Source organism: Drosophila innubila, assembly GCF_004354385.1.
Source record: "Drosophila innubila isolate TH190305 chromosome 2R unlocalized genomic scaffold, UK_Dinn_1.0 1_C_2R, whole genome shotgun sequence".
NCBI classification, from domain to species: domain Eukaryota; kingdom Metazoa; phylum Arthropoda; class Insecta; order Diptera; family Drosophilidae; genus Drosophila; species Drosophila innubila.
In genome coordinates this window covers 19,369,200-19,381,326 of record NW_022995374.1, presented here as the reverse complement: position 1 = coordinate 19,381,326, position 12,127 = coordinate 19,369,200, and the positions used below count along the sequence as shown (strand labels likewise).

Here is a 12,127-nt window from a genome sequence, read left to right as displayed (position 1 = left end):
TTATTAGATGAGAAGTGGAGAGAGCAAAGTCAAAGGTGTAAGATTTGTTGTTGGCTGGTGCTTTGAGCGCCGGCGCAGCTGAAGCGTCGCGTCGCAGTCGCCCCGTTGTTTAGATGCTGCGCTGCTTTATGACGCATTTTGGGCATTTCTTGGAGGACGTGACGCGACACATTGGCACCAGCAGCGGCAGAGGCAGCGACAGCAGCAGTAGCTGATATGATTTTGTTTTTTTTTTATTGATTTGTTTTGGCTCTGCTTTTGCATTGGCTTCGTGTTAATAGCCAATTGCTTGGCCAGTATGCGTTTTGTTTGCGCCAATTGATTTTTATTATTTACACATATTTTCAATTGAATATTATTAAATTGACTTTGAGGGCGCGTGCAAATTTTGCAGCCTTGGAGCGAATTTGCTTTTTTCGGCGCCTGACGCAGGCAACACCAACCCCCACCCCTACCCCCACTCCACTGCCAGCCAATCAAACTCAACGCAACTCAATTGTTTTTATCAAAAGACAAATAATTATTAGTATGGCTCCATTTGACTATTAGACTGATGTTGTTTTTATTTTCTGTTTTTATTGTTTATATACAAATCGTGCCCCCAATTGTTGAAGGGGCTCGTCTTTCTATTTCATAACTTGGCATAAACATTACCGCTCAATGAATTCGCACAAATTCCAACTGCTGTTTCAGTTTCCACTTTAAACGGGTTGTGTGTCTGCACACACTCACACAAGTGTATCTGTGTGTGAATACACACACGTATTGAGATTAACGGAAATTTTTTAATCATTATATCTGAAGTACTCAACATAACGAATACCCCTTACCCCAAACATTTACAAAGGGTATATTCGTTTTTAAGTGAACGAAGCCGAAAAATGTGCAATTAATAGTTTAAGAATTTTTAAGCCTCTTACATTTTTGTTTTATAAATCCATTTGCATAAATTGAGTTAATAAGCGTAAGATAATTTAAATCAAGAATTTTCGTCTTAAATTTAAAATTTTTTTTAAGCATGAGACAGCTTTACGATATTAACATAAAATAAAAAAAACCAAGATGTTTTCTGTAGTTTTCATTTGTTGTATTGTACAAGTATATATTTTTCTTGAAAGTCTATTCCTTCTGCATCAATCTTTACAATAATTTAGGTACATGATTAAAGGGTGTCAACAAATTGAAAACAAGCCACTTATATAATCTTATAATCTAACAACTTTATGATAGGGTATCAAGTAGTGTAGCTTTCTTGTTTTCACAATTTTTGCTTCATTTCCCATCTTAGGCTTCGACCGTCATTTGCCCTCCACTTTTGCTTGAGCTACAATCGATTGCAATAATAATTGCCGTTTCTCAAGGCTTCACTGTAGAGCCAAAAATTAAAAAAAGAAAAAAAAGAAAAAACGATAATGTTTTTGGACAGTAGGGGAGGTCAAACACGAGTCACCATTACGAGCAATTTCAGTGCAAAACTCGTTTGAAAAGCAACCAAAAAAAAAAAAAAACGTTTCAGAGAATTTGGAGAGAAGTACGAAAGCATGTGCTCGATAAATAGGGGACTAAGATGTGTACGAATAAAAGTTATTTGTAAGGAATTGCAAAAATAAAATGAAGTTATGAAAGTGCAATGAACTTGAATAAATACTGAATTGCTTTTAATAGGTGAAGATGGAGTAAAAAGGCCGAAAAGGGACTGATTAACAATTTTTAATTATTGATGATAAAAGTATAGGCTTTCCGTACAAAAATTTAAAAATATATTTTTAAATATCAAAAGCAAAAAATTAATTTAAAAGCAAATTTGGACAAAACAATATATAATGCTTTTTTTGAATTACAGAAAAAAGGATTTTATAATATTCTCTTAAAAAACAAGTATAATTTAATAAATTTAATTTTGTTTTAATTTCAAAAAAAGTAAAAAACATTTGTGTCCTAAATCTATTTTATAGCCAACCTCTTGAAAAACAAATGTAAAGTTTGCACCTGAAATATGTAAATATAATTTCATAATTGAATTTCACAATATACTTTTAAAAAAGTAAAAGTAGTATGCTTATTAATTTTTAGTAAATTGCGATAATGAATTTTGCTTTAGGAAAAATCAAATAAACTGAGTCAGAACTAAATTTTTATCTTATCATAAGATTTGACAATTATGTTGACGTTAACGAAAGACACCTGTCCCTGTTCTGGGTATGAAATTAAAATCACAGCAAGGTACGAGTATAGTGTAATCGGCACTCACTTCCACTCCACCTATTTTTAGAGCAAATTAAGCAGAAATGAGCGAAAATCGCAAAGCAATAAAAGAAGAAAAAAGCTCAGACGAGCCCCCAAGACTTGGCGTTCGCTGCACGTACATACATAACGTGCTCGCAGCTAATCAGCAGCGCAGCAGCAGCAGCAAAAACAACAACAACAACAAGAGGAATGCTAGCAACAGGCATTGCTGAGAGTAAGAATAACATCGAAGCAGCGCACTTGGTAGCAGTGAGATGTAAAGAGGAAGAGCAAGAGAGACAGATAGTTCGGTGAAGAAGCTTGGCTCTCGACAACGTTGCTGTCGGTGCAGCGACGCCAACTTCGACGCATGCGCAGGCGCACGTATTGCCTAAAAAGCTGATGCAATTTGTGTTTATTGCGTCAGCAAAATTTCTTGTTGAACTGAGTTACCAATGCTACTTAAATTATGTATGTACATAAATATGCATATGTACATACATATGTACGTAAATTAAGTAAATGGGTGACAGATACAGCACACGCGCTAATTTAAGCTGATAGTCGACGCCTTTGGCTTTGGCATTTCCGAAACAAAAGCACGCGTTAATTAAAACAAATTACCAGAAAATCATTAAAAGCTTATATTTATCTAATTGATGTTTGGGCGTCGCACAATCACAACAACAATAATTTCAATTTGCCCCCCCTTGACTCGTACATACACATAGGCAAAAAGAGTGTAAGAGAGTGTGGGCTGAGCGCGCTCACGCACACCAACAAACACAAGAGCGCGCAATGAGCTCTCGCGATCTGTCATACTCACACTCTCTTTCTCACTCAGTCTCTTTCGCGCGTTGGTAATTAAGCCAAAAAATGCTAAATTTAGCGTTCGCACACTCGAAATTCTAGAAATAAAATAAAAAATTGAACTAAGCATGTGATGCCGGACGTTGTGCCGCCGTTTTTGTTTTTATTTTCAACGTGGGCACAATTTGGCACAGAACCTGCATAAAAACGTATCTATATACATAGGTATAGTATGTATGCATGTTTGTACTTAAAAACATACATACGTACATACATATGTAATAATGGCGGTTCGCATGACGTGCGAGCTTTGCGACGAGCCTCCAACTAATACACTAATAACTGCTAGCAGCACACAGATACAAAGAGAGCGGCCAACTCTCTCTCACATTAGTTCGCTCTTTTAATTGTGAAAAGCCAGCATGACTTGCCCCTCTTTAGATTATAAGAGGCAGCAGAAATTGTAGGCCAATTTAGTGGCTTATCTCAACTTTTTAATGCCATACCTAAAATCACATATTTATAACATGACGATTGAGTTTCAAATATTTTTGCAAACGTACTTTAAACTTTGTAGTCACAATAAAACTTGGGTGTCTGCCCCTTAAAAATAAAAGCTCCATCTCATTGATGTGTGACGCAAGCTATAAGGGGCAAAGTATTTGTTTGATTGGTAATACACGCATACATACATGCATATACGTATACTTATACATATTTGTACTTTGTAGATACGGCTGCATGCACTGCAAGTATTTGTTCTTAGTGCACAGCACTCATTCAGTTAATTATGGCTAAATGGCAAAAGCAGCGCCCTTCAGTCAAGGTCAAAGTCTCACATCGCTGACCAGTTCAAAGTTGTTTGGCACAAAGTTGTTGCTAATGCAAAGAAAAAGCTTTACGTCGATCGGCGGCACTTTGTTAATTAGTCAAATACATAGTACATAGATATAAACGAGAAGATAGTTAAACACAGACAAATATCTTACGCATATATTAATATCATTTAAAATGGTAATTGTCTAGCTGGTTATACCCTGTATCCATCACATGAGTATATTAGAAGCTGAAAATACTGAAATACAGTAATTGTTTTAATAAATAATTCTTGCATTTTGTTTGATTTTTAAAAATAATTGTGGCCCATATTAATTAATATTGTTCTAAGAAAAAACTACTTTGGAAAAATTATAAAAATAAAAACAAGAACATTTTTTTTTATTGCAAAATAAATTATGTTACTTATTTTATTTAATTTATTTTTTAATTACTTTATTTACAATTTATATGCAGTTCAAGTTAATATCATTTACAGGGAATTTTCTCGTCAGGCATGACCAACTCTTGTATTTTACTTGCTTGGTATTTTGAGATATATTTTTAGAAATTCCAACGTCTGCTTTAAAAATCTATTAGAATTTCGTCATTTATTTGCAAAACCAGTTGGATTATATCATATAATCAGCTCTAAGGTACAAGTGTACTAAAACTAAATTTAACTAAACATCAATGTAGTACATATTTAAGCGATAGACTGCCAGATCGATATTGAATAAAATGCAGTACTTTTCCTATACGCAATAAATTGATTGAATACTATCAACAATTAAACAATGTCGCATGATTGATGTACAAGTCTCAAGATGGAATCGAACTCAACTTAGATTCTAATTGATTTTTTTCATTTTGCCGTTTCGCAATATACAGAAATTGGCATTAATAAAGGTTTTTTTAATAAAATATTTTCAATGCGCTTTAGTTATTTTCCAGAGCTTTTAGTTACTACGTGCAAAAATGTTTCATGTCCTGCAAAAAATAAAAATTAAAGCAGTTCGAAAAATAAATCTAAGTAAACGCAATTACAATGACAACAAATAAAATTCGCTTTACTTTGAAATTCAAAGAGAGAAAAGCAAAACCGCCACGTGGCAACAGACTCAAGTAAGCAAATGGTTCTAACAGCGAACAAGGCCTCGGTGGCGCAGTTGGCAGCGCGTAAGTCTCATAATCTTAAGGTCGTGAGTTCGAGCCTCACCCGGGGCATGTAAATTTTTTTGCACTATTTCTTTATTTTTTTTTATTTATAGACTTTTTTAAATTTATTTAAGTAATATTACACAAAAAACACGAGATCAACACACGGCAGGCAAATGAGCACTCAGCCAATAACAAAATGTCAAATTAAACAACAATTGCGTGCGACAAACAACAATAATAATAACAACAACAACAACTATTAGATTACGCTGTGGCGTTTTTGTCAGTGCTTTATGACAGACAATCTGTCAGACGGCAGTCTACAGTCGTCAGTAATTTAGTAATAGTTACAGTTATAGTTACAGATTAACTTAAAGTAATTTATTCATATATTTACAGCTATAGTTATACGTAGCTACAGTTTAACTTAAAGTTAGTGTCCATTACACGTTCACAATTGCTCGACATTTTATAATGGTATTTATAATGGCATTCATGGCACTATAAAAACTTTAAGAACATTGCAACTATTTTTGTTATTTAGCGCGTATGGGAATTTTATATGTCAACAGAGTCACAAACGTTCGATTCCTAGGTGTATACCTCGTACTTTTAGATTCAGGAACGGGTTATACTTATTTTAGTAATGCTTGTTTTTTTTTCGATGAAGCTGATTACTTAATTGATTTAATATATTTAATATATCAAATTATATATTTCTTCACGGTCTGTTGAAAAACTAACTTATGTTATCCAGAGTAATTAAAATCTATAATCACTCAAAAAATTGTTCCCTTAAATAAACCCAAATAAATATTTGTATACTTTCTATTTTCAAGAAAAAATTTTCTCAATGTAAGAAAATTTGTCTCAATTATATAACAATTTATTTTATAGCGATTTTCTTAAATGCAGAAAAATAATCAGCATAAAAAAAGTACTTATATCAAAATTAAAAAGCTATATTCAGTAAAATTCTTATGTATGTAATTCAATAATTCAATTCCTCAAGATCATTTTTTAAATTCCTGAATATTTCCTTTATTTTTTCCTTTTTTCTTTAACAAGTTGTGGGTTAGCTTTAGTCTTTCGTCGATCAGCCAATGGGGAGATTATGTACTCGGACTTGCACTCGTATATGGTATTTATTCAGATGTGGCAACAGCTTTAGTGTCGATGTTATCAGATAAATACTCGTATTACCTGGCACCAGATATCCATACTCAGCTTACAACTGCTGTAACTTTTTTCTCTGAGCTTATCGCTAGTTCTGGAGCAGCAAAGATAGCTTGACTTGGCATTTATCGGACACTTTTCGTTGGGAAGACGGTACTTATACTTATGAGTATATTTACATACAGTTACGATTTACACGTGCTCGGGCGCAATTCTTATGTAAAGCGTGCCAAAAGATCAGATACTCAAGTCCCCCAGACACAATTTCTACATATTACTAGATCTAGAGTCTTCCAATTCCAGGCATTTGTAAGTTAACGCCACAAGGTCAGCGGGATTTTGATATTATGATATTGTTATGCATATGATAAGACAGGAATTATCGTATGTTTGTTGTAAACAAACTTAATGGGCAGATTCGTAAATAGTAAATCAAAATTGCAGTAACTACATTGAGTTAATGAAGTTGATCACAATATAAGCTAGATATAAGATTAAAGTTGGCTTCTTCGAATTTTGTAAAATTCATCAAATATATCGCATTGTTGAAGAACCGGGCATATAAATATTTTACGCAAATGCTAAAAATAGTGTTGATATCTAATATGAATATTTCATTAAACTGTGAATAAGCACAGAATTAATTGAATTAAAAAAATTGATCTAGTGAAATAAGCTTTAACAGGATTAATTGATGAACAGTTATAAGAAAAAAATTTATTGAATAAAGAATATTTAAAAAAATATATTTTTTAACAAGAATTCAAGAGAAAATTTTAAAAACCCAATTTAAGAATTAAAATGTTTTTCACCTACTTAAAAAGTTTAGGCTCTCGATTTTATGTATACAAATGATCTTAAAATTAATGTTTTTCTAACAAACATTTTTTTTCCAGTCAGGGGTGTTCCAAAAATGTACAACAACCTAAATTTCAACCAAATTTTTTTCTGGAACATCCATGAATTTATAAGATATAAGTTTTAAGTTACAGGGATCAAGGGTATATTTTAGTCCAGCACAATTGGCTGTGCTGTCTCGCCACTGCTTTAGCCAAGTTAAGATCTTCTTTTTTTTTTCGAACGGAGTTGCATCTGCAAAATGTACATATGTATTATTACACACATACACACATTCAGACATTTACTTTTGAACTCGAGTGTCTCGCGTGCATCAAAGTCGCGTGAAGAGTCCTATATTTAAACCGAGTGGAAATTTTTATGGAAATTTACCAGCAAAGAAACACAGACAACACATGCAACACATTCACTGCTGCTTGTATGTAAAAGAAGTGCAAACATTTAGAAATACAAATGTAAGAGGCAAAAGTGAAACGATCGAATCGAAATTTTCCATTCATTTGTCGAACGCGTCAGATACGTTGATATGGGATGCAATGAAGAATCATCTGTTCTCTTCCTCTCCCCTTTGCATGCCCTTGTGGATCGCGTTTGGTCTTGCATGCAGTTTGGTTCTCTTGCACTCTCTCGACACACAAACACACACACACATGCAAGTATATATTAGTTGATGAGCAAAAAGTTGTTTCAAGTTTGCAGTATTTTAATGCTGGTGTTGTTGTTGTTATTGTCTCCTCGCTCATTTGTCTTCAGTGTCTTTGGCCTGTCAGCTCTCTGCGATCATTCACCGTTCGCTTTGTTGGACTTTGGGCATATCGACCTACAAGTGGAATATGCCAGAATTGCCTGGTACCTTCTCTGTCGCCCCTCTAGTCTCTCTTTCTCTGAGCAAGTATTGAGAGTAAGTGGCACATTGCCAAAATATGTCAACGACTTTAGGTACAGTGACTACCACATATTTAAACTTTACGCTTACTTATTAATACTTATTACAAATTTGAACTGAATTAGTATTTTAAAGGGAAGAAATTATTAGAAATATTAAATAGATTAAAGAAGTTTGATTTGATTCAACAATTAAAATTATTTTAAAAAATAAATTATATATTTTAAAAATATATTAAACTAAATTAAGCAATAAGAACAAAATATAGTAAAAAGAAAGTTTGTGGGTCAAATAAGCTGTGAGACACTGTAATTTCCCAGTTGGCGTTTAAATTGATCACAGAATTTCAATAATTTATTTAATAATATTTTCTAGTTGCTCAAGAGAACAACTGCATTCCCAATAATTCCCAAGAGACGGATATTAAAATATTATGTGATTATATGCACTCAACACCTGCCTGTCTTTGCCGTATTCTAAACTTAATTTAACTTTTTAATAACTTTTGAGCCTTTGACGACAATTTTATATCAAACATGTGTTTTGCAATCTTTAAGAGAGATCTTTACAAGTGTTGCTGGGAACTATTTATAATAAGTTAGTTAATTAAGTTTTAGCTTCCGACTTGTTATTGCGTTGTACATAGTTAACAGTTAGTTAATGAGATTCACACCTGTGACTCGGACTTTTGGTCACATGTGTAACTTTCCACAACTAAACGTGAATTATTCCTATACAAAAATCCTCTTTGCATTGTTAATTGTAAAGATTTCCATTGCGTCTTTCTCTGACTGTCTTCAATGCAGCTCAATCCTAACACACTCTCTTTGCATCTCTTTGAACGATGCACGTAAGAGCATGGCAAATGGAATGGTGAGGGTGGCGAGCAGAGAGGCAGAGAGCAGAGCAGGCAGAGAGGAGAGCAGGCATAGAGCTTTTTTAAGAGCAATAACGGGCTGGTTTTTGGAGGCACGTTTCGTTGCTGTTTTTGTTGTTGTTGTTGCGCCCAAGACGGGCCCCCGTGCGTGACGTCACGTAAACGAAACAGTTACAGCTAAGCGAAGAAACTCGAAAACGAGTTGTGTGGGAGGTGAGGGTGATAGGCATAGCGAATCGTGCAACGTGATATGTGAAATAAATAAATAAAGAAGCCGCAACTGCAAACTGATCGATCAGCAGACGAAACGAAAGAGAAAGCAACAGATGGAGAGCAAGAGAGAGCGAATGCATGTGACCAATCATGGTGATATTACAAGAAGTTGGTGTACTCGATTCAACTCAGAACTTTGTTTTACCACACTGCAAACATTTTGACTTAAGAGGCGACAGGGAATTGAAACCGTTATCGAAACCGTAACCGCTTTAACCGCTAATAACCGATTCAAATTGATAACCGTAACTTAAATCGCAAACGAAACAAAACTCTTTAATATGCAAAAATCGAAATACCTCAATTATTCGAACGGTAATAACCGATTAGATTAGGTTCAATCAAGCATTATTTTAATTTCATTTGAATTTTATTTTAAACTGGAAACGTGATCTTATTAAATAAATTTTTTCAAGTCAAAGAATTTTTATTTAAAAATTAACGGCTATTTTTTTAATATTTACAAGTTTTTTTTGTGAACTGAAATCATACGAGTATTTTAAAACCGAAATATACAAATATAAACTAAAACCAAAATACAGAAATATGTAACTAAAACCGATATTCGTTTCTGTTCGATACCCTGGACACACTGAATAAAATAAGACCCAAAAAAAAGGTAGTTGTGAGTAAATTCACCACCTTGTTATAATTTCAGCATGTGATCAGCAGATATCGAAATAGCGATAAAAAGTGACGCGATTGAGAGCGACACTTCTCCTCGTGTCTTGTCACAAGTGTGAAAATTGTCAAACAGCAAATAGCGCTAATTTCAGATAGTCAACTGTCATAGCACTACCTCCCTTCCTTACCACCAGCCCGCCAATCCGTCTACCCGTTAACCTTGAACTTAAAACTCGAATCAAGTGACAGTTGCATAAGTAGCAGACTGAGGGGGAACAGGAGCAAGAAAGACTGAAAGACACAGGGAGGCAGAGAGAGAGAAGACAGAGATTTGCATATCTTGTCTGGTCGTTAGGTCTGAATGCATTAGGCCCAGTTCATTGGCGTTTAGTCAGTCAGGTGTTTAAAACCGGAATTTCAATTGTGGACATGTGTATATATTGTATCTATTTATATCGGTCTGGTCGTATCAGCCGACTTGTCTAATAAAAATATTTCTCATGCCATTTCACAAGGCATTTACATTAAGTCAAGTAATTCTTTTCACAAATAAGTTCTCATAAATACGTGTACTTGTTTTTATTTTTAAAAATTGTGATACCCAATGATACACATTATTTTAACTTTTCCTTTAGATATAATACAATAATAAAAACTTGAAAGGCAATGAATATTCAATACTGTATTTGCCCTTTAATATGTATGTATTTCATTTTTTAAAATAGTTGTATTCTATAAAACTCATCATACATACATATAAATTATTTAGCTTTTATAATGTAAAAAATGTTTATTCATTATTTTGACAAACAAAATACTTGACTCACTGTATATGTCCTTCTATGGCGTTTCAATTTGAATGCATTATATATCTGTTTGAAAATAGATCGACTTTTATATTTGTTAAACTTAAGTGCATTCTTAATGAGATACTTATTTTGAATTAGTGCATTATAGTTAAAGCACATATTTAATAATAGATATTTTTGTTTTAAGCGCGTTACTTTTAATTAACAGCAACAAATATTGCATAGCAATCAGCTGCTGTTTGTATAACTGCGTATGCAGCAACTTGTGGGTGGCATAGCAAGCAGCTACAGCATCAGTTGCAGAGTATGCCGGAATCAAGGATATTGGTACTTTAGGCAATTTCGATCGGATTTATCAATAATGTTATAAAATAATATTCAATCTCTTTTCTGAAAAACAATTTAAACTTTCTTGGCTCTTGAAATTGGAAACATGGCAACTTACAGAGCTTACAGCTGATTAAAAAAAAGCGAAAGGATGTCCTAAGGCTTAAAAATATTGTGAAATCTTTTAATCATCGGCATTATTAAAACATTTTAAACTGAAACTTTAAAGTAAAGTGCTCAAAAGGACCAATGTGCCTAGTTCCTCATTGTGGTTGTCAAAGCAAGCAGCTACGACGGCTGCTGTACAGTGCGCCACAATCATGGACGTAGTTTGATTAACATTTCTCATTGTGCAATCAAAAGTCACCTGAGTTTCTCAGTGTCTGAGTTTTAGAGTCTGCCGCGTCATTTGTCACGTTTCATTTCGGTTTCATTTGGTTTTTTAATGACCTGACAATGCAAGTTTTTAATTAACCCGCTTTTAATCGTCTGCTGCATCGGCTGTCGTTTTGCATAACGCAAAAGATGCTAAACGGCGACACACCCTCCATTTTATGTCAGGCCCCAACTGACCCAATCTGACTGCCAGCAGAATTGCAAATGAAACTATTTTTTACCTCCGTCTCCTCCCCCTCGACTTTATTAAATGACGCATTAAATATTTCCACAGTGTGGCAAGGTAGATAAATTTCATAAATATAGAACTACATATACATACAATTTATAATAATTTATTTTTATAAGTTTTAAAATTGCATTTTATTATTGGTTTCTCATCTTTTATTTTTGTGATTGAAAAAAAAATTTTTAATATTCTACACTCAGTAAATAAAAATTCTATTTAAAATTTTTTCCTATTAGTTGCAACTTTTTTATTGGTTGGAAAAAAATTAAAAATAAGTCATACATTCTGACTTTTAAATAAAAATTAAAGTTTAAATATTATTCTGCAAATTCACAAAAAAAAAAATCTTCATATGATTAAAAATTATTAAAATGTAAATAAAAATTTTTGTAGAGCATTTCTTTAGTTACATTTATATTTATCTGTTTTAAATAGTTAAAATTCTGTTCCATATGTCGATATTTCCATTTACCTTTACTAATGTTAAACATTTAAGTTGATTTTAAGGCATTTCTGTACCACTGTGACTCCGGCCCCCTTATTCAATGTTAGATCGTTAGATCGGTTCATATGTGAGCCGTAATTGTTTATTGACTTGATTGGCTTTAACTTGCCCAGACAATTATTATAGAAAACAGATGAACATCGTGTTCAAATAC

At 33.4% G+C, this 12,127-nt stretch overlaps 1 protein-coding gene and 1 non-coding gene across 2 annotated transcripts in view; both read left to right on the top strand.

Annotated features, from left to right (window-relative positions):
• LOC117785615 (RING-box protein 2) overlaps positions 1-12,127 on the top strand; it is a 29,955-nt gene that overhangs the window by 13,717 nt on the left and 4,111 nt on the right. The gene's annotated exons all lie outside the window — the stretch shown is intronic.
• Trnam-cau lies at positions 5,007-5,079 on the top strand. The gene has a single exon. It is a non-coding gene; the product is annotated as a tRNA-Met (tRNA).